This window comes from Acomys minous, assembly GCF_964271855.1.
Source record: "Acomys minous genome assembly, chromosome: 5".
Classification (NCBI taxonomy): domain Eukaryota; kingdom Metazoa; phylum Chordata; class Mammalia; order Rodentia; family Muridae; genus Acomys; species Acomys minous.
The window spans coordinates 11753910-11778953 of record NC_140494.1 but is presented as its reverse complement, the minus strand read 5'-3'; the positions used below and the strand labels follow the sequence as shown (position 1 = coordinate 11778953).

Below are 25044 nucleotides of genomic sequence, written 5' to 3'. Positions count from 1 at the left end.
TTATTTATTTATTTATTTATTTTTGTACATGTGTGTGTACATGTGTGTGTGTGTGTGTGTGCATATGTGTATGTATGTGCACTTGCCCATGTGTGTACATGAGGAGGGCAGAGTCTTCCTCTGTTCCTCTCTCTGTCTTATTGGTTTCATATAGGGTTTCTCACTGAACCTGAACCTTGCTGCCTAAGCTACACTTGCCAGAAAAGAGCACAACATTCAAAGGAGCTGGAGTTACAAGTGGTTCTGAGCCACCCTCTACAGGTGCTGGCAACTGACACTGGGTACTTTTCAATAGGAATTTTTTTTAACCTGAGCCATCTCTCTAGCACCCCATTTAAAAGAGGACTTTAACCAGAAAGGCCAGAAATAGCTATTTCAGCCAGAGTGGAGTCACCTGTTTCTGTCCCTCTATGCTTGAGTTCACAGATGTGTGTAGCCATGCTTGGCTGTTATGTGTTGCTTGGGATTTGAGTGCAGGTCTCCATGTCTGTGCATGAAGCACTTTTGCTCATGGAGGCCCTCTCCCCAGACCCAAGACCCTGTTTCCAAAGGAAACAAAAAACAAGCAATAAAGAAGATGAGTGAATGAATTATGATTACTTAGCATCTAATTAAAGGTTTTAACACATTTCATTGTTTATATACTTGATTAATATCCATGTCTAAAAATAATACAAATCCTAGAAGACAAACATAATGTTTAGAACCCTGAGTGCACAGTACCACCCAGGAGGCGATAGATGTAAAATCTTGTGTTTGTCTAGCACTTAGTATACAGTGTAGCATCTGGTCCTCCAAGGACACTTTGGGGCTTGATGGCCAAACGCTAACAACACTTTATAGATGAGACAACAGGCTCAGAGTGATTAACAGACTCTTCCAAGATCACAGTGGTACTAAGTGACAGGCCTGAGACTATAAGCCAGAGGTCATATGACCTCAAGGTCTGTTTCTCTGTAAATCCAACCACTGCACATCTAGTTAATAAACACAGAGACAGCACCATTGAGTTGTAAAAAGAATGAGCCGAGACCTGGACTCATATCTGGGTCCAGCTTTGCCTCTTACAAGACATCCAAAGTTAAGTCAATGGTCAGGACTACTGTTTGTGCATCTGAAACCTGGAAATATGACACACACCTCCCAGGTTGATGGGGAAAACTCCATGAGATAATTAACATATGTAACAACTCTTACTTCATCTGACACATACAACAAATTCAGCAAAATGTGCATTGGCCTGCTCCCCATTTTTTTTCTCCCCAACTACCGCTTGTTTTTTCTTCCCCTTCCTTCTCTTTCATACTCTTTTTAGAGAAAGAGATGGACATTTTCCCCATGGTGCTTGGCTACAGGGTTAGTTAAAGTCCCACTCGCTCTCCAACGAACTTCTTTGGTGAAGGACTTGCATCTGAGAGGTTTAGCAACAGTCTAGCCCCAACTGGTCACAAAAGCATATTGAAAGAGTAACACAGATAATATGAAACAGATAGTCCAAAATGATTTGTTCATATTTTAAGTGGTGTGTGTGTGTGTGTGTGTGTGTGTGTGTGTGTGTGGATGTGTGTGTGAGTGTGTGTGTACATGCTTGCACACGTGTGTGTTGGGAGTAATTTTAAACAAAAGAAAAAGAAAAAAGAATAAAGTTTAATGTCTAATACTTTAGAAATAACTGAGGAAGGAGGTTAGGGAGATGGAGTTACTAAGTGAGAAATGGAAGGAGGGATGCTGGGAGGGATGCAGGGAGGGATGCTGGGAGGGATGCAGGGAGGGATGCTGGGAGGGATGCAGGGAGGGATGCTGGGAGGGATGCAGGGAGGGATGCAGGGAGGGATGCAGGGCGGGAGGGAGGGGGAGATCACCAATGCTGTCCTTCCTCTCTCCCATTCCCTTTTCTTCTGCATTACACACATAGAAGGCTCCACACTGTACACCCACGAGAGTAACGCAGACCAGAGTTCTGTTCTCTCATTCAGCATCATTCTTTCTTAGGCTAACCGGGCCTCAGTGCTTCAAAAGGAATTTTTTTTCCCAACAAACAGAAAAATATCTTGTAGACAGCAACAAAAACCTTGCCTCTACACTACTTTTAGAATATGTAATCGGTAAAATTATAAGCAGTCTGTGTAGTGATGAACAGCTGAATTTTATTACTATTACTGTTACTATTATTACTATTCTTCTTATTGGTGTTATTATGATGATGATGCCTCTTATCTTACAAAACATTCTTTCTTCCCAGTACATTCTGTGAATTTCTTCCTAAGGTGACACGGATGGTGTGCCGCAGAAGGATGTGCAATCTCAGATGTTTTGTCATTGCCTCTTGATGGGCTAGGCAGGAAGCCATAGGGACATGCTAGTGGTCTTCAGCAACCCACACTATAGCTGTTTGAGTCTTAGAGCGTTGTAATTATTCTGATGCTCTTCGGTTATGAATTTTGCTCTCATTTTAACGGACAGGGGACAGTCCCCTGATCCCATCATATCACTCAAATTCTTCCTGGGAAGTATGGGAAGCGCTGCCTTTGTCGTCTCCATTCCACTCTTCACACCAGGAGAACCTGGAGCCCCATCTTGGTACTGATAGCCAGAAGACTCAGTTTACTATTCAGCAGGTTTTGTTCGGGATTCTCCTGCCTATACCCTCTTCGGATGTGCCATGCAGAGAGAGGAGAGTATTCTTTACAGGTGTGTAGCTTGCTTTTTCTCAGAATCAGAACCACAGCTTAAATCGTGTCACCTTGGTATTCATTCTGCTCAAACCAGCCTGCCTCTGCCTCCAGAACGCTGGGATTCTAGGCCTGCACCACCATGTCCTGCCTAGAATTTCTACGTGGGCCGGGGGGTGGGTGGGTGGCTTGAACTCAGGTCGTCAGGCTTGCGTAGCGAGCCCTTTTCTGACCAGTCTATCTCCTCTGCCCGAGGCTAAGCTCTCAGTATCAGCTCCAGAGCCAAGCTGCCGATGGATGTTTACTCACCGCTTTTATTAGAAATCAAAGTACACACTGACACGAGTCAGGAGCCACAGTGGCAGTCAGAAATAAAACTTGTCACTTGGTTCTTATGTGTTTTAGGCAGCCAGCTCTAGCTGGGCAAGCAAGCACGTGCGAAGGCTGAGTCGGCTGCAGGGAGCACTCATAGTGAGACGTCTTCACCTGGGTGCATGGGAACGCAGCATCGCCACGGTGATGCCCATCAGATGGTTTATCGCTTTTGTTCCACACTGCCCAGCAAAGCAAAACCCCGGAGCCCTCCCCCATGAGCAGAGTACAGTGTGTGATTTCTTTGAAGCTTCATTACGTGTAGATTAACCTGCAAAATGCCTCCATCACATGGAATTACTGGGACGAGGCGGAAACAACAAGAAAGCAAAGCCATGGATTTCCGAATGAAAATCCCCAAGGCTTATTCTCTTCTCTCTCTAGATCTAGCCACATGAACATTTTATATCATACGATCGAGGTTTTGCTGCCTGTCCCTGCTCTCTTCATCATAGGTTTTTACATTAAGTAAAAATTTACACTTTTTGACAACATAAGAAGTACCAAGGAGGGTGAGGGACTGTCACTTTGACAGGTTGGTTTCCAGAGAGGAAACAGAAACAGGAAACTGACACAGTCCCCAGTCCAAGAAGCTCATCATTTATTGGGGAGATAAATCATATTATTATAATTTATAAGATAATTTGCTATTTATTGTTACTGTAAATAATGAACCCTTATAGTAGGATGGCACCGTGTGCTCGAGAGCTTCTGGAAAGAACTACTTTTGGTGCTGTCCTTCTGTCCTGGGTCATGAAGGACTATCAGGATGTCACCAGAAAGCAACAGTGTTTTAGGCACAGAGAACAGCTGGACCAAAGACATGGAGGCCCAAGAAGGTTCCTGGATCTGTGTGATGGCATAAGGCCTCTTCCCTAAAACAAGAGTCCCTGTGTTCAACTTCTCACCTTTTTATCGTGTGTGTGTGTGTGTGTGTGTGTGTGTGTGTGTGTGTGTTTGTGTGTGTGTGTGTGTGTTTGTGTGTGTATGTGTGTGTGTGTGTTGGGGGTGGGGCAGCACTCAGGTGCAAATACATTGTGTGCCTATGTGGAGGTCACAGAGCAGTGCTAGATGTTGCCCCTCAGAGGCCTTCTGCTTTGCTTTTGAGGCAGAGTCTCTCATTTGGCTTGAAACCCAACAAGGAGGCTTCTCTGGCTGTCAGGTTCCACGGAACCTTTACTCCCAAGCCCCTCAGTGCTGATATTACATGCAAGGACCACTCTGTGCTCATCTTTCTTATGTGGGTTCTGGGGATCAAGCTTGGGCCTTCATACTTTCAGGGACAGCATTTACTGATGATGAGCGATCTCCTACCCACTGCTTCTTACCTTTACAAAGCCCTGGACCTGTTTATCTAACTGGCCTTCACTCTTCCATGCTGTACTGTAAGCAGATGATCACTTTTAGCTTTGCGTAAAGCTCTGGTGTTAGATGAAAGTGTTTTTCCAATTCCTCCCCATAGAATTCAACTCATAGGGAGCCTGCTGCGCTCCATGTAATACCTACCCTGCGTGCACAATTACATTTCCTTTGGAATGTTTCCAGTCCGCAAGTCTTGCCTTGAAGGGATGACAGTATGCTTTATGAGCTAATCAAACCCATAGGGCTTTCCCCACATGTCTTAAATCTCTTGTCATTTAGAAGTTCAGTAACCCAGAATCCTTTGCCCATTTTGTCTATAAACCTTCTACACATGTACAATCTAACATGCTAAACTACCCCTGACCAAAGAGTTGCAACTTCTCAACAACAGCTGCCTCCCATCCTCCCTCTCAGGAATCCCAAGTCTTCTATAATTTTAAGCGCACACGTGCACGCTCATGTGTGTGTGTGTGTGTGTGTGTGTGTGTGTGTGTGTGTGTGTGTCCTTTGTCGAGTGCCCTCCATTTAGTTTCCTGAGACAGGTCTCCTACTGTTTTGTGCTTGACATGTAGCATAGGCTAGCTGATCCAAGGATTCCAGGGAACCCACTTTTGTCTGCCTCTTAAGTTCTGGGATTGTAAGTGTCCACAGGAGGCTCTGCTTTTTCCTAAGGTGCCTTCATGCTCCTAAAGCTAACACTCTACCCATTTTACCAATGGAGCGATCTCTTCAGGCTTCTGAGGTAATTTAAAATTTTACCAATTTTATATTCCATAAGAAACTCAGTTGAGTTCGTATTAATTTTATGAAAAATAAAAATAAAAAGGACACCTGGGAAAAATTCTTCAAAGCGTGCATGCTGGGAGGGAAGTGGCTAGCCAGTGAAATATATGAGCTGCCAACAGATCGTCTCCATCCTGTGCACACAAGCTGCCGCCTTATCAGTATTTGTTATTCTCACAACACAAGCACCACAATCAATTGGACAAGAGACCTAGTCGATTCAATTGAACTTGGCAAAGCACCACCCTGCCATAATAATATGCCTCGGAACGCTTGCCCACAAGCTTACATAACACAGCTCTTATCGGGTGAGATTTATCAGCAGCCACATTTTTCTCAGTAGGCTGGAGTCCCATGAAGTCAGTGGAGAAAGAGTCCTATTAATCACTGCTGAGTGCCACGTGCTATCTGTGATGCCTTGTAGAAAGGAGGGTGATAAAAAAAAAAGATGCATTATGACATGACTGTCAGAAATGCTTAGAGGATGATGTGCATGCATTAAACAGCTTTGCAAGTTGGGCTGACATTAAACATTCCACAGGTGGAGTTTAGGCGGAAAATAACAATGCTCCCAATCTGGGATGGACTGTTCTAGGCCTCTGCCAATCCTCAGTTATTTTAGACCTGGCAACAGAAACTTAAAGATAAAAGGGGATGGCTGATGTTTCTGCTCTCAACTGCAAACTGAGGAAGCTAGGATACCCAGACAAAAATGTGCCCAGCCATTCCACCTCACCTAGAAATGCCATTCCTGTGACAATCCTTTCTCCACACAGCTCATACAGCTTATCACGATGTCAGCACATCACTCACTTGCTCAGTGCTTTCTTGGCTGTTGGAGCCTTCTTTGTAACAGTCTCATCTCTCAGAAACATAAGAAGCTAGAGGTGGTCCCTCTGTCTGTACTTTGTTCTCTTTCTGGATGTTTATATGTTGAGGAAATGTCCCACAATAATGATGGCCAAATTTGTTTATGAAAGGTCCATACATTTTATTTTACAAAGCTAGTGAGTGAGCCTTGTCATGACAATGCTGTATGGCAGGAAAGATGAAGAGAAAATAGTCAAGTGACTTCTGTTGGTGCTTTAATGTGGGGTGACATGGTTGCCTGCATTTAATGGGGCATCTCTAAATTACTACAAAAAGAGAATAGGAAGATAAAGAAGTAAGGAAATATACTTGGGTAGAGAATCACTTTATAACTATAAAAATAATCCATCAAGATCCCAGAAGTACCTGGGGTGGGCTGACTTATTTCTGTCCTCAAGAGCTGCACAATGGTCCTCCATAGATTTCTAAGTCCCTGCCACTAGAGTCCTAGAATCCTCCACTATGCATGGGCAAGGAGCCTTCCAGGTACACCAATTAAGGATCTACATGGGACCAATGTAACCCCGAGTGTCCTCATCAAAGAAGGAGGGAGACAGGAGAAGCAGAGATATAGAAACGGGATGGTAGAAGCAGAGGTCTGATCAAAGAAGAAATGTGTAGCTGGCTCACTTTGAGTGAAGAGGTTGGGTAGGCCATGAGCCAAAAGAATGGATGCAACCTTCTGGAGGAAGCAAGGCGTATGGTCTCCCCTCAGATATGAAGGAATGATGACCTCTAGAATAGCAATGTGTGAGCCATTATGTGTAAACCACCAAGTGTGTAAGTCACTAAATTAATTTCTCACAGTGAGAATGGGAAAGTATTATAAAAGGTTTCTGCTTTTCATTTCAGGGGTTTCTGGGACCACTGTCAAGATAAAGATATTCTTTGTTCTTTTATGTAATTATGTCCATGCATTTTAAGAAATGAGATGAGTTTTATTCTAGTGCCCAACATTACGATGAAAAGGCTTGCCTTCTGTCTGCTCATCAGCAGTCTGAAGATGTTCTGACTCTGCACGGAGGCGTTTCCCACATATTGCTCTTCTGTGTGTATAGTGTATGTGTGTGCACATGTGCATGTGGGTTTGCTGGCTGTGCACACATGCTCTGTGGAGGCCAGAGGTTGACATTGGGTGAAGTATTTTTTCTTTTTCTTTCTTTCTTTCTTTCTTTCTTTCTTTCTTTCTTTTTTCTTTTAGACAGAAAATTTTACTGAACCTGATTTCACTTTTTTCTTTCTAGATTGGCAGATGAGCAAGTTGAGCAAGCCTTTGGGATCTACCTAACTCTATCTCCCAGTGCTGTGGCTACTGGACACTGGTTTCACATGTTTATATGGCAAGTGTACTTACCCATTGAGCCTTCTCCCAATCCCCATTTCAAATAATGTTTAAAAACTGCCCATCTACCATTGATAACTTTGTCTTTTGCTTCATATTTTAGCACTCAGAAAAAGCATTTAGCATAGTGTGAGGCAGATCCTAACACATGACCTGTAAGGATTCGCCAATGATGAACCACTTACTAATTACCATTTGAGGTACCACCTCCAGTGGCAGGGGGAGGGGAGGGAAGCAACAACATATAAACTAGACATGCACGCATATGTGCATAACCATGAGCAAAAGGACCCAGTGGCTACAAGTCAGGCACAGTGGCACTGTGGAAAATTGAAGGGACTTAAAAGACTGAGTTGAATTGAGAAAGCTGTGGTAAAGAAAACAAGGCCTTGTCTGGTTCTTGGTTTGTTTAAATTTCCTAAGATTAGGAAAACATGAATTAATGGTTGTAGTCCTATAAATATAAGTCATGTCTAGAAATAGTGGGAAACCAAGAGATGATCAAACTACAAGATGTGTGTGTGTGTGTGTGTGTGTGTGTGTGTGTGTGTGTGTGTACTGGGTTTGTCAGGAATGTGAGTGAGGATCATCTGGCAGGGCTAACATGCTTGTGGAAACTACTTTCTTAGTCAGACACTAGTAAATGCCCACCGTCTCTGTTCAGAGAGACCCAACCTAATTCCAGTTGCTCTCACAGACACTCTGCTCCAGAATGTTGAGCTTGCAAAAAAGCCTCCCAGGGTGTTGCTTGCTTGGCTGCCTCTTTTGGTTTTGTCTTTTTTTTGTTTGTTTTTGGTTTCTGTGCTTCTCTCATTATAAAGGGAGTAAAAAGGAAAAATGAGAAAGGAGTTTATGTGGTTCCTTTTAGATTCCTAAGTCATATTTCAAGCTGTTTCCGACAAGATGGAGACTGGAAAGGAGAGAATGAGAAGAAACAGGGAGGAGGGAGGAGGAGAGGGAGGATACAGAGGATGGAGGGTCCAGAGGATGGAGGGTCCAGAGGATGGAGGGTCCAGAGGAGAGAGGGTCCAGAGGAGGGAGGGTCCAGAGGAGGGAGGGTCCAGAGGAGGGAGGATCCAGAGGGGGGAGGGTCCAGAGGATGGAGGGTCCAGAGGAGAGAGGGTCCAGAGGGGGGAGGGTCCAGAGGGGGGAGGGTCCAGAGGGGGGAGGGTCCAGAGGATGGAGGATCCAGAGGGGGGAGGGTCCAGAGGATGGAGGGTCCAGAGGAGGGAGGGTCCAGAGGAGGGAGGGTCCAGAGGAGGGAGGGTCCAGAGGAGGGAGGGTCCAGAGGAGGGAGGGTCCAGAGGAGGGAGGGTCCAGAGGAGGGAGGGTCCAGAGGGGGGAGGGTCCAGAGGAGGGAGGATGCTGAGGATGGAGGGTCCAGAGGGGGGAGGATACAGGGAAGGGAGGAGGAGGATGGGGAGAAGATAGAAGAGAATGAGTCAGGGAGGAGTGAGGGGGAAGGGAATGATGAAGTAGCAGGAGAGGGAGGGGGTAGAGGGGTCTGAAAAGAAGGAGAGGGTGGAAGAAGACAGTGACATAGAGTTCCTAATCCATGGCCTTTGTTCAGCACTGTCGGCAGGAAAGGAGAATATTTTCGGCTAAACAGTAAGAAATTGCCACATTGGAAGCAAATCAGTGTATGATCCAGGTGGGCAGGACCTAGCCCGTCTTTCTCCTGACATCTCAGGACTCACCAATTTCACAGCCACGGCAGATGGATCTAGCCACAGCCCTGGCACTGAGGTACTTCCTGTCACTGCATGATGCTGGCCTGTCAGGGCCTCTGAATGACATCGGAGTCTGGGAAGACTGGGCTAACACACAGAGAAAGAACAAAGCCTTTACACAGGAGCATGCTTTTCAACCAGAAATCTGAGATGCTATGGATTTTCACCATCGCTGCCTGAATAAAACATGTCCCCTCATAATGCAGAATAGAAGATTCTGAAACATGAAAAATGCCGTGCTTTCCAAATTTTATTTCTTAAAGGCTCAATTTCTGTGGTAGGAGTTGTGAAGCTGCAAATAAATCCAATAACCTCAGTTAACACTCAGTCTTGCTATTTTTCTGTGGATTTTTAATATGTGTGTATTTCCTTCTCTAGTCAGTATTTAAACTTATGAAGATTCATGGCGACATTTCTCTTGAGAAGTCAAATGGATGTGCATATTTCATGCTGAAAGGTGGATGTGTCCACAGTTAGTAAATGACACATGTTGGGTATCTTATGAAGGACTGTTAAAACATAATTAAGTGAGAAGAGTTTCTTGTTTTAATTCTCAGCATTATCTTCATTTAAAAATATTTGTGTGTAGTGCAGGGAGACTGTCTAGGAAGATGGCTCTGTTGGTAAAATGCTTGTTACAAAAGTATTGGGACCTGAATCTGATGGCCAGCGTTCCCACCCCCCACATGAAACAGCCAGCTGAGCATGGCAACACACGTCTGTAATCCCAGCACTGGGAAAGTGCAGCCTGGAGGATCCCTGGGGCTTGATGACCACCTGGACTAGCCAAGCTGTTGAATTCCATATACAGCAATTGGCCCTGTCTCAAAAAGAAAGGAGGACAGTATTTAAGAAATCCAAAGTCAGCTTTTGGCCTTTGCATGGCATACACACACACACACACACACACACACACACACACACACACACACACACACTACACAAATACACTAACCCTTCAAAAGACACGAAGACAGACAACAAGCATCTTTGCCATATCCCAATGTTCAGGCTTAGGAAGCAAGGGCATATGAGCTACACAGTCAGGACAAGAATATCTATCAGAATGCCAACCTGAGGCTGCATTAAGTGGGGCAGACAAAGGGTCCAAAGCTAACATCATTCAGAACATGATGGTTTTATCTAATGCCTTAAAACTTGGAATACTAGAATAAAATGGTGAGCACAGAAGAATAAAATGTCCTTTGTGTATCAGGGGCCTGAGTCAGAAGAAAACCTTCAGAGAGAAAATGCTCATGAGGTATACTTGCCATGTACTATAATACTTTTCTTCTCCTAACATATTATGGTCTCTTTCCTCAATGAAGGAATTGCTTTTTAGAGCAATAAAACCCAATGGGATAATTCTATTTGTTCATGTTACCACTGGGATTTTCCTATAATGAACTGAGTTTCATGAGAAAGAGAGGGCACATTTTTATAGTTGAATGAGGATTAAACCAATATAAATGTCTTTCCCTGACTGGGCAAGTAATTCAGTGACAACAGAACACTTTGTCTTTGTGGTCAAGTAGTGACAGAGTGGAGATGAATTTAAACAAACAGATTCTGAGAGAGACCACATTTAGTTCTGTTATCCTATGACAATTTAAACTAGCCAGCCAGGGGCCACTCTGGGGAGTCCATGCTGTCTTTTAAAGCTCACTTCTTGGCTAATTGCTTCATCTTATGAGACAAGACTGAAGGCAGGAAGTTAAGACTCAAGCCAATGGCCACATGAACAACGGCATAGGTGAATCTGTCAGCGGACAAACGCTGTGTACAGACAAGGCTGTCTTTAAGAAGATAAACTCTGCTATCTCTATAACCATAGATCAGGGCGGCTCTCCAACTCACCAGAGAAATAAATGTAGATGACTACAGAAGAGTTACAGCTGGTCAGGATGCAGAGACTCAGTGACCATGAGGTGATCTGTACTACATGTAGATGTGTGTGTCACACCTCATCCTCCCAAGACTGGGGGTCACTGAGGGAGGAGGTACCATGGAAACATGGTAAGAGCCAGGGGTTGTACACGAAGGCTGTGAGGCTGGTTTCTGGACGTGATAGGACATAGGGACACACAGGGGCTGTAGCTGTATGTACAAGACTGAACAAGAGTAAGCCAGATAAAACCCCAGCGTGAATAGGGGAGGGACCATGAAGTCCCTCCACCCCTCCACGCGCCCCCCCCCCGCCAGCTAGGAGCTATTGGCCCCTAATAAGCTACCCACACTCTAGTGGACAGTCTTATATCCACACACACATACTGTGGGCATGAAGTGTACTCATGAAGTAGGGAGTGAAAACGGAGTGGAGGGGGGGGTATAGGAAGAGTAGGAGGGGAGGAAATAGGGGTGGATCTGAAAAGGAAAAATGAATCAAGATTAAAAAAAAAAAAAAGGAGAAGAATCCCAAAGGAAATAAATCAACATGTTGGCCCTGGGAAGGGTGGGAGCACCTCACATCGAGGCACCATGCAACATTGCTCCACACTGGCCTCTTGATGGGCACGAAGCTTACATGGAGCATTCCTGGTGTGTCCCATGTTGCAGGGTTCCCATAAAAAGCCAACAGGTATGCACTTTCAGTTCCACAAGATGGATCTCTAACTTGCTGAGATGTATGTGTTTGGTTTTTGCAACCATTCCAGACGCACTTGAAATAAACTCATAAACTCTCCGAAAGATGGATGAACCCTAGATATCTGCTGTGCAGCACTGTGCCTACAGAAGACAATGTGGTGAGCGGTACCGAACAGCAGCAAAGCAAAACATAAAACTGCTAAGACTGTAGATTCCACATGAAAGGCTCTTACCCAAGTGACATGGCATTAGGAAATAAACCCATTAGCATAAAAAGAAAGGATCCGTGATGGCACCCATGAGCTTAAGTGGGAGGGCTTGAGTTTTTGGACTGATTTCTCAATTCAGGAAGCTAGGGATGTGGCTTAATGCTTGTCTAGTATGCCCTGGGATGGATACCCAGTGTTTGAATGCTTGTGCACACACACACACACACACACACACACACACACACACACACACCACAACTCTTTTATGTGTGAGTTAGTCTGAGGGTCTCAGACTCTTTGGCTATGAAATGGCGAGGATGTCATTGTGGGTAAAGATGAAAGGAATTAGCATATGAAAGGTCACCACCCGAAGCACCACCTGTAAGATTATGGACTATGACTTTAGGAAATTAAATCTCTCAAACACCAGAGAGAAACGATCTTCAGAAGGTGTGTGGAAAGGAAATTGACAGGGAAGAAATTCATCTAAATAAACCCTGCAGAGACCAGCTTAAAGGAAAATACATATTCAAGGCAATAAGAATGAAAAATTACTAAAATGTAGAGGAAAGCACTTCTGTGCTTTAAAAAAAAAGTGAAGAAAAATAGAAGATAAAAATTAAATAAACAAACAAACAAACAAACAAAAATTGAAAAATTTAACAAATAAGTATTTCCAAGGAAGAAACGGGAAAAGAGAAGAAACAGCAACATAAGCCAGCCATGTGACTGCAATCTCTGTCACCCCACTCTCCTGTCATAGGAGGACTCTTTCCCCACTGGCCAGAATCAAACCCACATCTGTCAAATGTGAGTGCTGTTACTCCTGGGCCATGTTTTCAAAGTAAGTGTGAAAGCAGAAGTTATTTTTCACTGATTTGTGGTATAAAATCACATAAATATACACATATTTTATTTATATATAAATATGTGCACAATAGGTAGTTTGTGCATACATAACCCATATTCATGTAGGTATACATAGTGTATATACACAGGAACATAATAAGATCAGTGAGATTATATCAGTGTGTTATAACTAATGTTAGCAAGCACTTTTCTGAACTAAGAAAATTAAGTCAATAGGAGGAGGTGTATCCGTGTGTCAGAAAGAATGAGTGGACCTTTAAAATGTTGAGACAAAAGAAACATAGACATTTAATCAATCAGCCTTGACCTTGGCATAATGGCCTGTGCCTATAATCACAGCCTTTGGGAGGCAGAGACACAAGGCTCAATGTCAAAAAACAAAACAAAACAAAAACAACCAAATAAACAACCAAAAAACAAAAACAGCATCGGAATGTGAACAGATATAATTCTAAGTGTTTTATTTCCTTAGAGGACAGGAAGTGCTGTGCATGTGAAACAAAGTTTTATAGAGTGAAATCTGGATGGCGGGTTTACTCCTCAAATTTTAGTAATCCTTGGACAATGTTATGTGTTTGAAACATTTCATTTTTAAATAAAAATTACTGCCTTTTGCCAGACTTTTTCTTTCTCATTTATAACCTCCAAGGGGGAAAGCAAAGCCCTTCCTCTTATCCTTTTCCTGAAGAAAATAGGTGGTTACTTATGAATTCTGCACATAGCCAGATGGCTTTCAGATTTTAAAGCAACAGTAACTCTTACTTGGACATGTGGTCTCTGAAAATACACCACTCATGTACCATTTCTAAAAATTTTATGTTAATGTCTTCTCATGTTAAATGAGATTAATTGAGGTAAAAACTCAGTATGGAAAGTCAAAGTGTAAGAAGATGCTTGTGAGCAAGCGGTTCAACAAGTTAAAACCATAGAAGGGCAATCAAATAATAGCTGTAAATAAAACTGCAAATTTAAACGTGCAAGCTAAAAAGGATTTTTGAAAGAGTGCTTACTTACGGTAAGAACTGACAGGGTAGTGACGGGAATTACAAAGTAGGGGCTGCAAAGACAGCTTGCCTTGCAAACATGCAGATCTGAGTTGGCTCCCAATATCCATAGAAGAAGATAGGCGCACAGGGAGTTTGAGAGCCAAGGCTACAGAGTGAGATCCCTGTCTCAAAACCCCAGAACCCCAAACAAAAGCCCCCAAAGCCAAACAGCAACAACAATGTTGGAAGACTCGACATTGATCTCTGGCCTCCGTGTACACGGGTACCCATGAGTGTGTGACACACACATACACACACACATGCGCATGCACATATGCACACATGCGCACTCCCATATATGTGCATGCACACACACTCACTCCCACACATGCACACTCACTTCTATATATGCATGTACACACATGCACACAAACACATGGGATTTCAAAGTGACAATAATCAGAGTCTCGGGTTATTTATATAATTGTATGTAAGTGTTGGCTGGTACATTTTCTTCTCATGGATGGAAGAAATAAAACTGCTTAAAACATTTTTTAGTCTAAATGTAAATTTTAATATTTTATTTGTATGTTGGTTCTTGTGTGTGTGTGTGTGTCACATACACGCAATGTGGCTGTTGAGGCCAGAACAGAGCTTTGAATCTCTTGGCACTGGAGTCAAAGGCAGTTGTGAGCCACCTGACTTGGGTGCTGAGAAGCAAACTTGGGTCCTCTGCATGAAAGTGTTCATAAAACTGCTGGGTCACATCTCCAGTTCTGAAATAATATTTCTTACCATATATATACATAAAAAGAAAAAAATCTAATGGTCCACGAGTCAGGTGACTGGACTAAGTAAATCTTTCTCCCTTTCAGGAATATACTTCTTCATCATTAGAAAACATAAAAACTAAAAAGAAAATTATGGAAATAAGTATATACCATGGAATGTATAAATTAAAATAGTAGCGGTTACTATAAACATGATTAAGAGAGAAAAGCCAATGTTTGAATAAAATTTGAAATCCTTTTATAGAAAATGGTAAAAAGTTATTAAATAAAACTGAACTACAAGTTGTTTTTGCTGGAGGAACAATGGTATGAAAGATTAAAAGGATGAACGATCTGTTCTGGGCAATTGCAGATGAGCGAGAGCAGAAGTGAGAGTGACAACCTAAGGGGACCATGAACTCAGGAAAAAGTCATCACAAAAACCTCTCAGTAAGACAGAATGCCATCTCCATTACTAGGAGTTAAAATTTTAACAAAGAAAGTATTGATCACATAGTGACACATCAGCTAGCCTTCCCACGGAAGCTCAAAACCCTAAGAGCTGTGGCAATTGTACTCATGTTTTTGACAAATTACGAATCTTAAAAATAGGTAAAAGCGCATGCCTGTAATCTCACTTGAGAGATGGAGGCAGGAGAGTTCAAGGCCGTCCTCAGCTACATAGTGAATTCAAGGCTAGCCTGGGTTATATAAAAGTCTTTTCCGGGGGTGGGGGAGGAAGAGGAGGAGGAAGAAGAGGAGGAGGAGGAAGAAAGAAAAGAGAGAGAAACAGAGACAGAAAGACAGAGAGAGACAAAGAAAGATGGAGACAGACAGAGGAGAGAGAGAAAAGATTATAATATCATAAATGTATAGAAAAAAATCAACGTACATTGCCTATCCAAATTTTAACTGTTCATTGTAGCCAGAATGCAATTGCTACAAAATACTCAGTCTGGAGGAATGGGAGGATACAAAGGATGGGATAACAATTGAGATGTAATATGAATAAATTAATAAAATACATTTTAAAATACTCAGTCTAATAATAGGCTATCAGAAAAATAAATTACTAGGAAAAAAGGTTGTAAAGGCTATAAGTTACCCTGAAATTGGTAATTAAAGATTAAGTTCACATGCCTGAATCTCATAGAAATAAAAAAGGCAAAACATACAGATATCTGCTAACCAACTCTTACAGAGAAAAGACATTTTGAAGTATTAGAGGATAAAAACTTAAATGTAACATCAAATACATGGAGCAGATTTATTAAACAATGATTAAAAATAAAGTAAGAATTTTTCTCATGAGGGTAAGAAAGAGATGAGAAAACTGAAGAGCTGAGAAGGTGGAGCAGAAATTAAAGAAAAACAAAAATAAAATCTAAAGTCAGTCAATGAACTAATTACTTGGTGGTGGGAGAGAAGAAATAAAATCAAGAAAGAGAAAACCAAAAACAAGCTGGAAAATGTTCTGTTCTCAATTCCGTTTTAAAGGGAGAGCTGGTCCCCTGAGCGTCTGACCCTTTAAAAACGGCAATAAACTTTTGGAACATTCTCTCTGTTGTCTGATTTGCCCAGAACACAGAAAGGACAACAAGCTAAGCAGGAAACGTGGCTAAAGCAGAAAAACAATCAAATATGAACAAGAAGGAAAAATACTAAAACTGTGAAATTTCCCTTCTGTGCCTAGATATGAAATTATTCTGAACATGGCCTTTGAAGAAACACACTGAAGGCATCCTAGGTCTTTGCCACCAAGCCACGAGTCTTTCTAGGTGTTAGGTGATTTGGAGTGAACAGATTACATAAATAGTTGTTTTTAAAAATAGGTAGGTAATACAGAATACAAAGAATCACTGTTAATATGTTTTTTTTTAAAAAAAAGACATTATTGTTATTAGGCAAAAATACCAATGTGTGCTATAATTACAGTCAGTATGACAGTAACTCAGGCTGGTAACGTGCATGAGGATCTGAGTTTAAGCCCCAACACACACACAAGGTTGAATGTAGTGGGTGTGCTTGTGATCCCACTTCTGGAGGTGGGGGTGGGGGGCAGAGACACAGGAATCTCCATGGTTTGCTGGCCAGGCAGCTTAACCTCCTAGGTGAGTTCTAGGCCAGTGAGAGAGACTGTCTGAAAAAATAAGATGGATGGTGAATGGGTCCTGAGGAAGGACACCAGAGATTGTTCCCTGACCCCTCCCCGTGAGCATGCACACACGTATACACATTCCTTAGTGCGCGCGCGCACACACACACACACACACACACACACACACACACACACACACACACACACACACACACCTCCTAAGCCACAGACACATATCCTTGAGCACAGGGCCGAATTAATGCTGTTGTCTGCAGCCCACTTCTCACTCCTTTGAACAGAGGAAACGCTGGGATCTGTCTAACACTGCAGGCATGTCAGTTACTTCTACGTCGCCATGACCAAAACAACCGAGAGAGACGCTTGAAGGAAAGAAAGGTGTATCCATCATTTCAGAGGATGAACCCAGAGTCACTGGGCCCTCTAAGCTTGAGTTAGACTATCCTGTGACAGCAGCTTGTGCGGGAGAGAGCTGTCCACAGCCTGGCAGGCAGGAGGCAGAAAGCACCAGGAATTGCCAAAGGGACAAGATTTCCCCAGTGACCCACTCCTGAGTGGCCCACTTCCTCCAGATAGACCCCTACTTCCCAGAATTCCTGCTTCCCTGAATAGGTCCATGGGTTGGGAAGCAAGAGAGAGAGCTATAAGGCATTTTCCTCCCAGTCATTTCCCACGCCTGAGACGCGCCATACCCCGGCGCAGCCTGCAGCGGCTCACACGTCCTAGCACCACTAACTGCGGCCCATATCCTTACAGCACCAAGTCTCGTTTGAAGGACCCTTAGGTGAGAATCAAAGCCTAAAGAGAATTTGGTTAACGACACCCTTCAGCTCTCTTCTTGGTTTGGGCATCTTAAGAAATGAAGCGAGAATTTAGCTAGAGTACATTTCTTACCCTGTTATTTTTCTGCTGTAGTTATTCAGGCCTGTAACACTTACAGGCCTATTGCTCTAGCGTCCCTTAAGTTAAAAGAGAGCAGAAAGGATCCTGTGTGCCCCATTTCCAGAGAAGAGAAAGCTCTACCTCTTCCGAAATTCCCGTCTCTTTTTCTTCCTCGCTGCTCTCAGTCCCTCAGGGTCTCTGCAGGGCTTGTGGGAGCCAGCGAGGAGCAGCCGCCCATTGAGCTACGCTTCGTGTCATGTCACTGCCACACTCTTCTACTGGGCTCTTCACAGACTTCATAGTTGTGGTCTTCGAAGACAGGACCCCTACCTCCCGCTCCTCACTCCCATTAGATAGGGCACATTTTCTTCTCCTTAGCAGGCCGAATAAATATTTGTTAAATGGATTTAAAAACGAAAACTGAACTCCTTGAGTTCACCCTGGGTCAGATATCTCGGGAGGTTAGATGTCAGGCTTTGTAATTAGGAAGATGGTCACCTCCAGGGTGTCGTTACTGTTGTCATCGCTCTAGATGAGTGGTTGGGAGCGCATGCGTATGTGTGCTGAAGGCAGAGGAGGGGCCAACCCAGTAAAGAAAGGGCTAAGGAAAAAAGATTATGAGCTATGAAGGAGACTTTCAGAGACGTAGCTTCTATTTCCACACAGAAAGCAGGAGTGGGCGTGAGCATTGGATGGGGAGGCACTTCGGACAGGTTTGAAGGAGGGACCCCTTAGCTGGGCGGTGCTGAATGACTTATTTGCCTTAAAACAAACAAACAAACAAACAAACAAACAACCCCACCTCCATTCCAAAAGTTTAAAGGCAGCCTTTCCTGGAAGGGTCTTGGTAAGTTCAGTGTATTTTATTCATATTTCTGAGACTCTGGATTATGAGTGGGTCGAGTCAGGAACGGGTTTTGCAACTGCATGGCCCTTAAAACCATTTACCTTTCTCTGAAAACACAGAGGCCAAAGTGATGTGCTAGGCCACGGGATGTTTTCGAAAGGGTGAGCCAGTGTGTGGCGGGCATCTTCCATTTGAGAGGTGTCAAAGGGGCGCCTGGAAAAAAAGGGGAGCAGACAGCACTGCTGTTCCTTCCTGGTGCGATGTGAGCAGATCTACTGGGTCTTTCTTTATGCGTGCTCGTGATGTGGCATTTCTTTTCCATTAACAGGAAGTACAGCGCTGAGCAGGTTTGGAATGAACTGCTTCCATTTGACTACCTGAAGGAAACCTCCCTGGGGTGCCAGCACAGGCAACTCTGCTATCCTCCTGAAAATAGTTAAATGGGTAATTAATGGCCACTTGTGCAGCCTGACATAACCAAGAAGGAACTGCAGTAGGCGTGGCTGTTAGAGGTGTAAAAAGTAAAGGATAAAAAGCCAAGCCTCTGCTCTTCTCCTGATGCACTGGAACATGACAGGAGGGAAGAGTATACCACAGTCCTAGCACTTCCCTTCCTCTGACCCTGAACTTTACCCAGAGCACAACCGAGACCAGAAAGCTGGGACCAGCCATAACAAGGGATGCGGTTTTTATCTATGCGTTTGCTAAAGAGCAAGTTATGTTTTCTGTCATGAACAATTAACAACAGGCACCTTCTCTGTTACCATTCATTTCAGCTTATCACTGGGGGGTGGGGGACCTTTGCCCATCTCAGACGAGGATTGTCTTATCAGCCCAAACTGCCCTTGCAGAGGACTCAGGCAAGCAGCAGGCCTTTGTACTACCGTCTGCTTAGGCATTCGCTGTTAGAAATGTGCATATCAGATCCCTACCCACCATTTCATCCAAAGAGGAGAGAAAAGCCCCTGGCTTCAGGCTTGGCTAGGGAGGTGTTAGTGCACAGAAAGGCAAAGCGAACTCAAGGTTTCCATCAAACGATACTGACCTGCGGGGGCTTGCTCTGTGTCTTCCTTTCCCTGTAGCAGGTGACTCACTGAGTGAAGAAACTCAGAGGAAGGCCTTTGGCTTATGTTCCTGCATGGCTGGTTACCGGATGAGCTCAAGGGGACTTCTCCAAGTGACAAAAGGAAGGGCAGCTCTGGGGCCCATAGTGCCTGTTGCTAGAATCAATTCTTTTCCTTCCGGATGAGTGAGGGATCTGTTAGAGTCACCCTGAGGGCCACCTGAATGCCTCCTATTGGGAGGGGTGGAGGGGTGGCAGTCATTGCTGTCTTTAACTAGGAAATTTCCGTCGACATGCCAGATAGCTCTATTTCTTTGATTGCCTCAGCTTCCCAAGGAAGTAGAAAAGTATAGCTTTTGTAGGTTGGTCCCCACCACTTGGATTCATTTTTTTTTTTAATTTTTGTGTCTGAAATTTTGTGTACTATATATGTGAGTGCATATGTATGTGTGTGCACACATGTGTATAGGTGCTTATGCACATCTATATGCATGTATGTGGAGGCCACAGGTAGATGTCAAGTGTCTTCCTCAATTACTCTCCATCTTACTTACATCGATTCTGCTGCTCACTGATGGACTAGACTGGCTAGCAAGTCCCAGAATTGCATCTCTGCTTCCCCCTCCCCCTTCTATCCCTAGAGTAGGGATACAGGCATGTGCCACCATGCCTGGTTTTTATGTGGGCACTGGGGATACAAACTCAGGTCCTCATGCTTGCATGGTTGGCATTTTTGTTGACTGAATCATCTTTCCAAACTCACTACTGTGATCTTTTCTACGTCAACCACCCCATGTGGCCCATACATGTGTGTGTGTGTGTGTGTGTGTGTGTGTGTGTGTGTGTGTGTGTGTCTGTCTGTCTGTCTGTCTGTCTGTCTGTTGGAAGATTGCAAATACTTGTCCTGGGCTGGTAGTAAATCAGGACATTCTTTTTGTGTGAAGGAAAAAGAGATGGTTGTTGTCACCTGTAAGACAGAGGCTGTGCCAGCCTTGTTTAATACAAGATATCTAAAGTTGAATTGATGAATCAATATACAAATGACTAGGGTAACCCATTCAATCTCTACCTAGAATTAATGCAATGAGTCACAGCCATCCAACTCACCTCCTATTCTTACCAACTGCCCACCAAATTCCTATCCATTTAAAAGTGGTGTAGTGGGTGAACCACTGCTTGCTCAGGTCCCTAGATGGCTTCTGTTTGTCTACCCAGAGTCTACATCAGTTGCTCATTTTACAGTGTCCAGAAACATTTTAGATACATTAAGTATTAGGACCTCTAGGAAAGGCATGCAGAACTGCTGACAGACAGGAATAGAACAAGTAAGAGACTTGTGGGTTCCATTCAGCTGAAGAAATGTGAGTAGGGGAACTTGGGGTATGCACCCAATCCCCAGTATACATGCCTGAGACCATATGTACACATGGTGTGTGTGTGTGTCTGTGTGTGTGTGCATGCACATACATGCTCAACTATGCCACATCAGTCTTTACTGGTTGTAAAAAGCATTTTAGTTTTTCTATTTTTGTAAAAGGTTTCAATTTATTTCTTTTACATGTATGCATATGTCACTTTGTATATATATGCATGTGCCCACTGGGACTTGAAGACAATACCGGATCTCCTAGAGATGACATTCCATGTGCAAGGTATCTGACTTGGGTCCTGGGAACTCAAGTCCAGTTCTCTGTACTCTTACCAATGAAGCCATCTCTCAGGCCCCCCAGCTTAGACTCCAGATGACATTCCTTTATGAAGAAATGCATGGGGATCCCTTCTGGCAAATTCCACGGAAGGAAGGACAAAAAAGGAGAATATAAGAGACCCAGTCTTGCCAATGGAGGGGGTGGTGGTGGTGGGGGAACCCTGAACAGGGTAGGAAAACTGATCTACACAGGGAGGATGGAGGCCAAAGCCAGGCCATCTCGCTATCTGCACATCAGGCAGCCTCGTGCCACACAGTGCTCTTTGCTGCCTCTCGTTTCAAGTAGATGTGTTTGTCCTCATGTGTGAGAGCGAAAGAGTTAACAAGCACAGGTATGATGCACAGGCATTTGGAACAGTGGCAGAGCTCTTGAAATGTTCTGTTTTAAAGCAAATGAGGGACTTGGTACTTAACAGTGAAGGCTGAATGAGATGTCACCAGAGATGGGCACACTGGGAGAGCTTTCTTCCAAAGTGCCACCCTGCTTCCTCCCTCCTCCCATCTCTCCTGCCGTATCGACAGAGAAGGCACTGATGCTCTAGCTGGCATTCAAATGGAAGCTGACATTTGGTTCACCTCCAAGAGAGGGATGCGTGCATAGCTTCCCCCCCCCCCTTTAAATATGGCCCTTTGGACAAATCCAGAGATTAAAATGAGCTCCAACAAAAACCATAGGGAAGGAAGACAAAAATGATTTTAAACCTCACCTATGCCCAGCTGACACCTGTAAAGCACAATTGTGTTTTAATGATAACACTTTGGGATGGCTCTGGTAAACAGACTGCCATATGCAAGGCTTTCAGGCCCCAGCAAATGCCATGAGTGCTTGAGATCCCTGTAGGTAGGTTTTGCTCTTGATGTGTTCAAGTTGGAATGGAATATAACAGCACCATTAAGGGTGCCCTGGAAGCACAGAGAGGAGCTGGTGCATAGTTAAGTGAAAAAGGGAGCATTTTATGTCTGATAGAGCAGTCATCTTGCAGACAGTAAATTGGGAGAGAGAGAGGCAGGGGAAGAAATGTTTAAAGAGCAGCTTCAAGAGAACAGGAAAATGCAAGTGTGAATTCTTTCACAAATTCCTTGCAAGTAACACACTTTGTCGAGCTTTTAGAAGAAAAAATGCAGATTCTTTCCTAGGCTGGGAAATAAGGCATCTCTCTCTCCCAGCCTCCGCCATGCCTCAGAGGAACTCTGATCATCTCCCTGTTAGCAGGAAGGGGAAGAGAGAAGAAACAAGAGGAGAACGTATCTTTCACTAGAATAAACAGACCAAGTTCAGCTTGTCACCATGAGTGATGGCTGGCTACCTACCACTTCCGTCGGGAGAAGAATGCAGAGATTGTGTATCAATTTTTATAATTTTAAGGCTGAAAGATAATAACTGCTGAAATGGGCCAGAGTCTATAACAATCCCATCTGAAAATGTGATTATACATAAAAATCCATAAAAATGTACAAAGTGATAGATGAACCAAAAGTAAACAAATGCAGTTTTTTATCCTTTTGGAGTGGAGCAGAAATAGCATATGCAGAGGGAATGATTTTATTTTGTATTTTTAAAAGAAATATTTGGAACTTAATTGAATTATGCTGCTGGTGGGAATTGAAATTTTCAGACAGAATATCGGATTTTATTTTAAATTGAATTCTATATTGAAAAAATGAAGAACGCACCGTCAGTGAAATATTAGCAATAAAGTTGACACATTTCAATAGACAACAAAGAAAACTAAACATAATAAAAGCTTGCACAGTCATTCTCACAGTCTTCTGCTCTCCCAAGGGTTTATATTATCCATTCATGCCTAATTTTGATAAGAAAAGTGTCTTTGATCTATGTTTAATTAAATCTAATTTACATCTGGTATTTATTTTTGAGGATTTTCTTTAAAGATCAAAATGATATTTTTCTAGCTGCCATGCTACATCAACTCTCTCTCTCAGACTTCTAATAATTTTTTAATGAATCTGAACATGTTTGAGATGCTTGTCTCATTTTATTTCTTATATGCTATCAAGTTAATTTAAAATTTAATGCAATATATTTTACCAGTATATATTAGTTTTTCATTTACTGAGCTATTTTGTTTGAGTTTGAGTCATTAGGTATATCATGGATCTTGTGTTAGGTAAGTTAAAAAAAATGATTATCATACTTATTTGTGTGTGTTGTCTGGGGCACATGCCCCTGATGTTGTAGGGCGGGTGGATATCATAGAATAACTGGGGCTTGTCTTTTTTCACCATGTGGGACCTGGGGATCAAACTCAGGTCATTGGGCTTGGCATCAAGCACCTTTACCTACTGAGTCATTTCACTGGCCTCAAGTAAGTAAATATAAACAAAAGTACAGAATGAACAGTGCTCACTTTGCTTACTTAAAAGAATAATAATAATAATAATAATAATAATAAGAAGAAGAAGAAGAAGAAGAAGAAGAAGAAGAAGAAGAAGAAAGGCAGCTATGTTCACCACTGTACCACCAAGGCAGGTGGCGCACACCTTTAATCCCAGCACCCGGGAGGCCGAGGCAGGCAGATCTCTGTGAGTTCTATGCTAGCCTGGTCTACAAAGTGAGTCCAGGACAGCCAAGATTACACAGAGAAACCCTGTCTGGAAAACAAACAAACAAACAAACAAAACAAAAAAGGGAGGAGAAAGAAAAAGAGGAGGAGGAAGAGGAGAGACCAGGTTGTCTTCAAACTCAGTTCTTGAGCCCTAAGATTACAAGTGTGTGACACTATGTCCAGCTAACTGAAAATCTCTTTTGGGTTATTTTGTAAGAAGGGCATCGGTGGGAGTGAGCGGAGGATGTGAGGGTAGGTGGGGGAGAATGTAACCATAGTGCGATGTATACAGGCATTACATCATCAAAACTGAAATAAATTATTTTTTAAAACTCAGGTAAGAATAATTAAATGAGCAAAGACACACAGATGGAAACACAGGTGAGGACAGAGTACGTGAGACCGTGTGACTTTTGAGGTAGAAGGTGCAAAGGGAAGACTCTGGTTCCTAGGCAGAAGGCATGCTTTCCTTTGTAGTCAATGCACAGCAGGCATCTGATTCTTATCAATTATTAAAGCACATGTCTCAATATTTAACCTATATTCTACCCAAGTCTATCTTCATAATATGATGCTTAAGAATAAAAAGCAGTTAGAGTCTTTAGTCTATTTAAGAAAAAGATATTTGGTTTATAGAATATTTTTATTTTGTGGTGGTGCTAGGGGTCAAACAGAGGACCGTCTTCCTGCCTAACAGCAAGCTACCACGAGCTGTGTTCTCAGCCTGTGTTGGCATCTTTTGCAATTAGAAATTGCATTAATAATTTATGTCTGTTTTATAGTTATAGTCAATGGAAATGCCCCCTTCCTCCTATAGACTTTGAAAATATTGTAATGGAGGTCCTTTGTGGTCCACTCATGTTCCTCTACCAACAATTAACAAATAGCTTGCATGTCCTAAGAGCAACCGCAATGGGACAGGCACGTGGCGTGGAAAGCTTTCACAGCTAGTTTCCTTTTAAATAACATACTCCGTTGAGCATCTAGAAGAAAAATTGGGGTTCATATAGCATAACGCATCTTTCCCCTCTTCTCGCATCCGAATATATTGTAAACACAATGGTACAGTTTTTATTGTCTGGGTTTCGATGTATTATTTATAGCAAGCAGGTTTAGAAAAAGTACAAAGATGAGATTAGTTTCATACCAATCAAAGCTGTGTTTTTAAATGGCCACAAGGAAAAACGTTGCAGCATCTGCCAAGGTCAACTATGCTTAAGGGAAGCTCACTCCTTCAGACAACCCAGAACAAATCTGCGTGGTTGGGAAAACATAGGTCATGAAGACTCATAAGAAAAAGAGGGGGCCT

General features: G+C 43.0%; 1 protein-coding gene and 1 long non-coding RNA gene across 9 annotated transcripts in view; one reads left to right on the top strand and one right to left on the bottom strand.

Annotated features, from left to right (window-relative positions):
- The window catches only part of LOC311598723, a 28981-nt gene extending 21035 nt beyond the window's left edge, over nt 1-7946 (top strand). For both annotated transcript variants that reach the window (XR_014779636.1, XR_014779637.1), the window contains exon 3: nt 7304-7946. This is a non-coding gene — a long non-coding RNA (uncharacterized lncRNA). The remainder of the gene's footprint in view (nt 1-7303) is intronic.
- Nucleotides 1-25044, bottom strand: part of CELF2 (CUGBP Elav-like family member 2) — an 823768-nt gene that overhangs the window by 423134 nt on the left and 375590 nt on the right. The gene's annotated exons all lie outside the window — the stretch shown is intronic.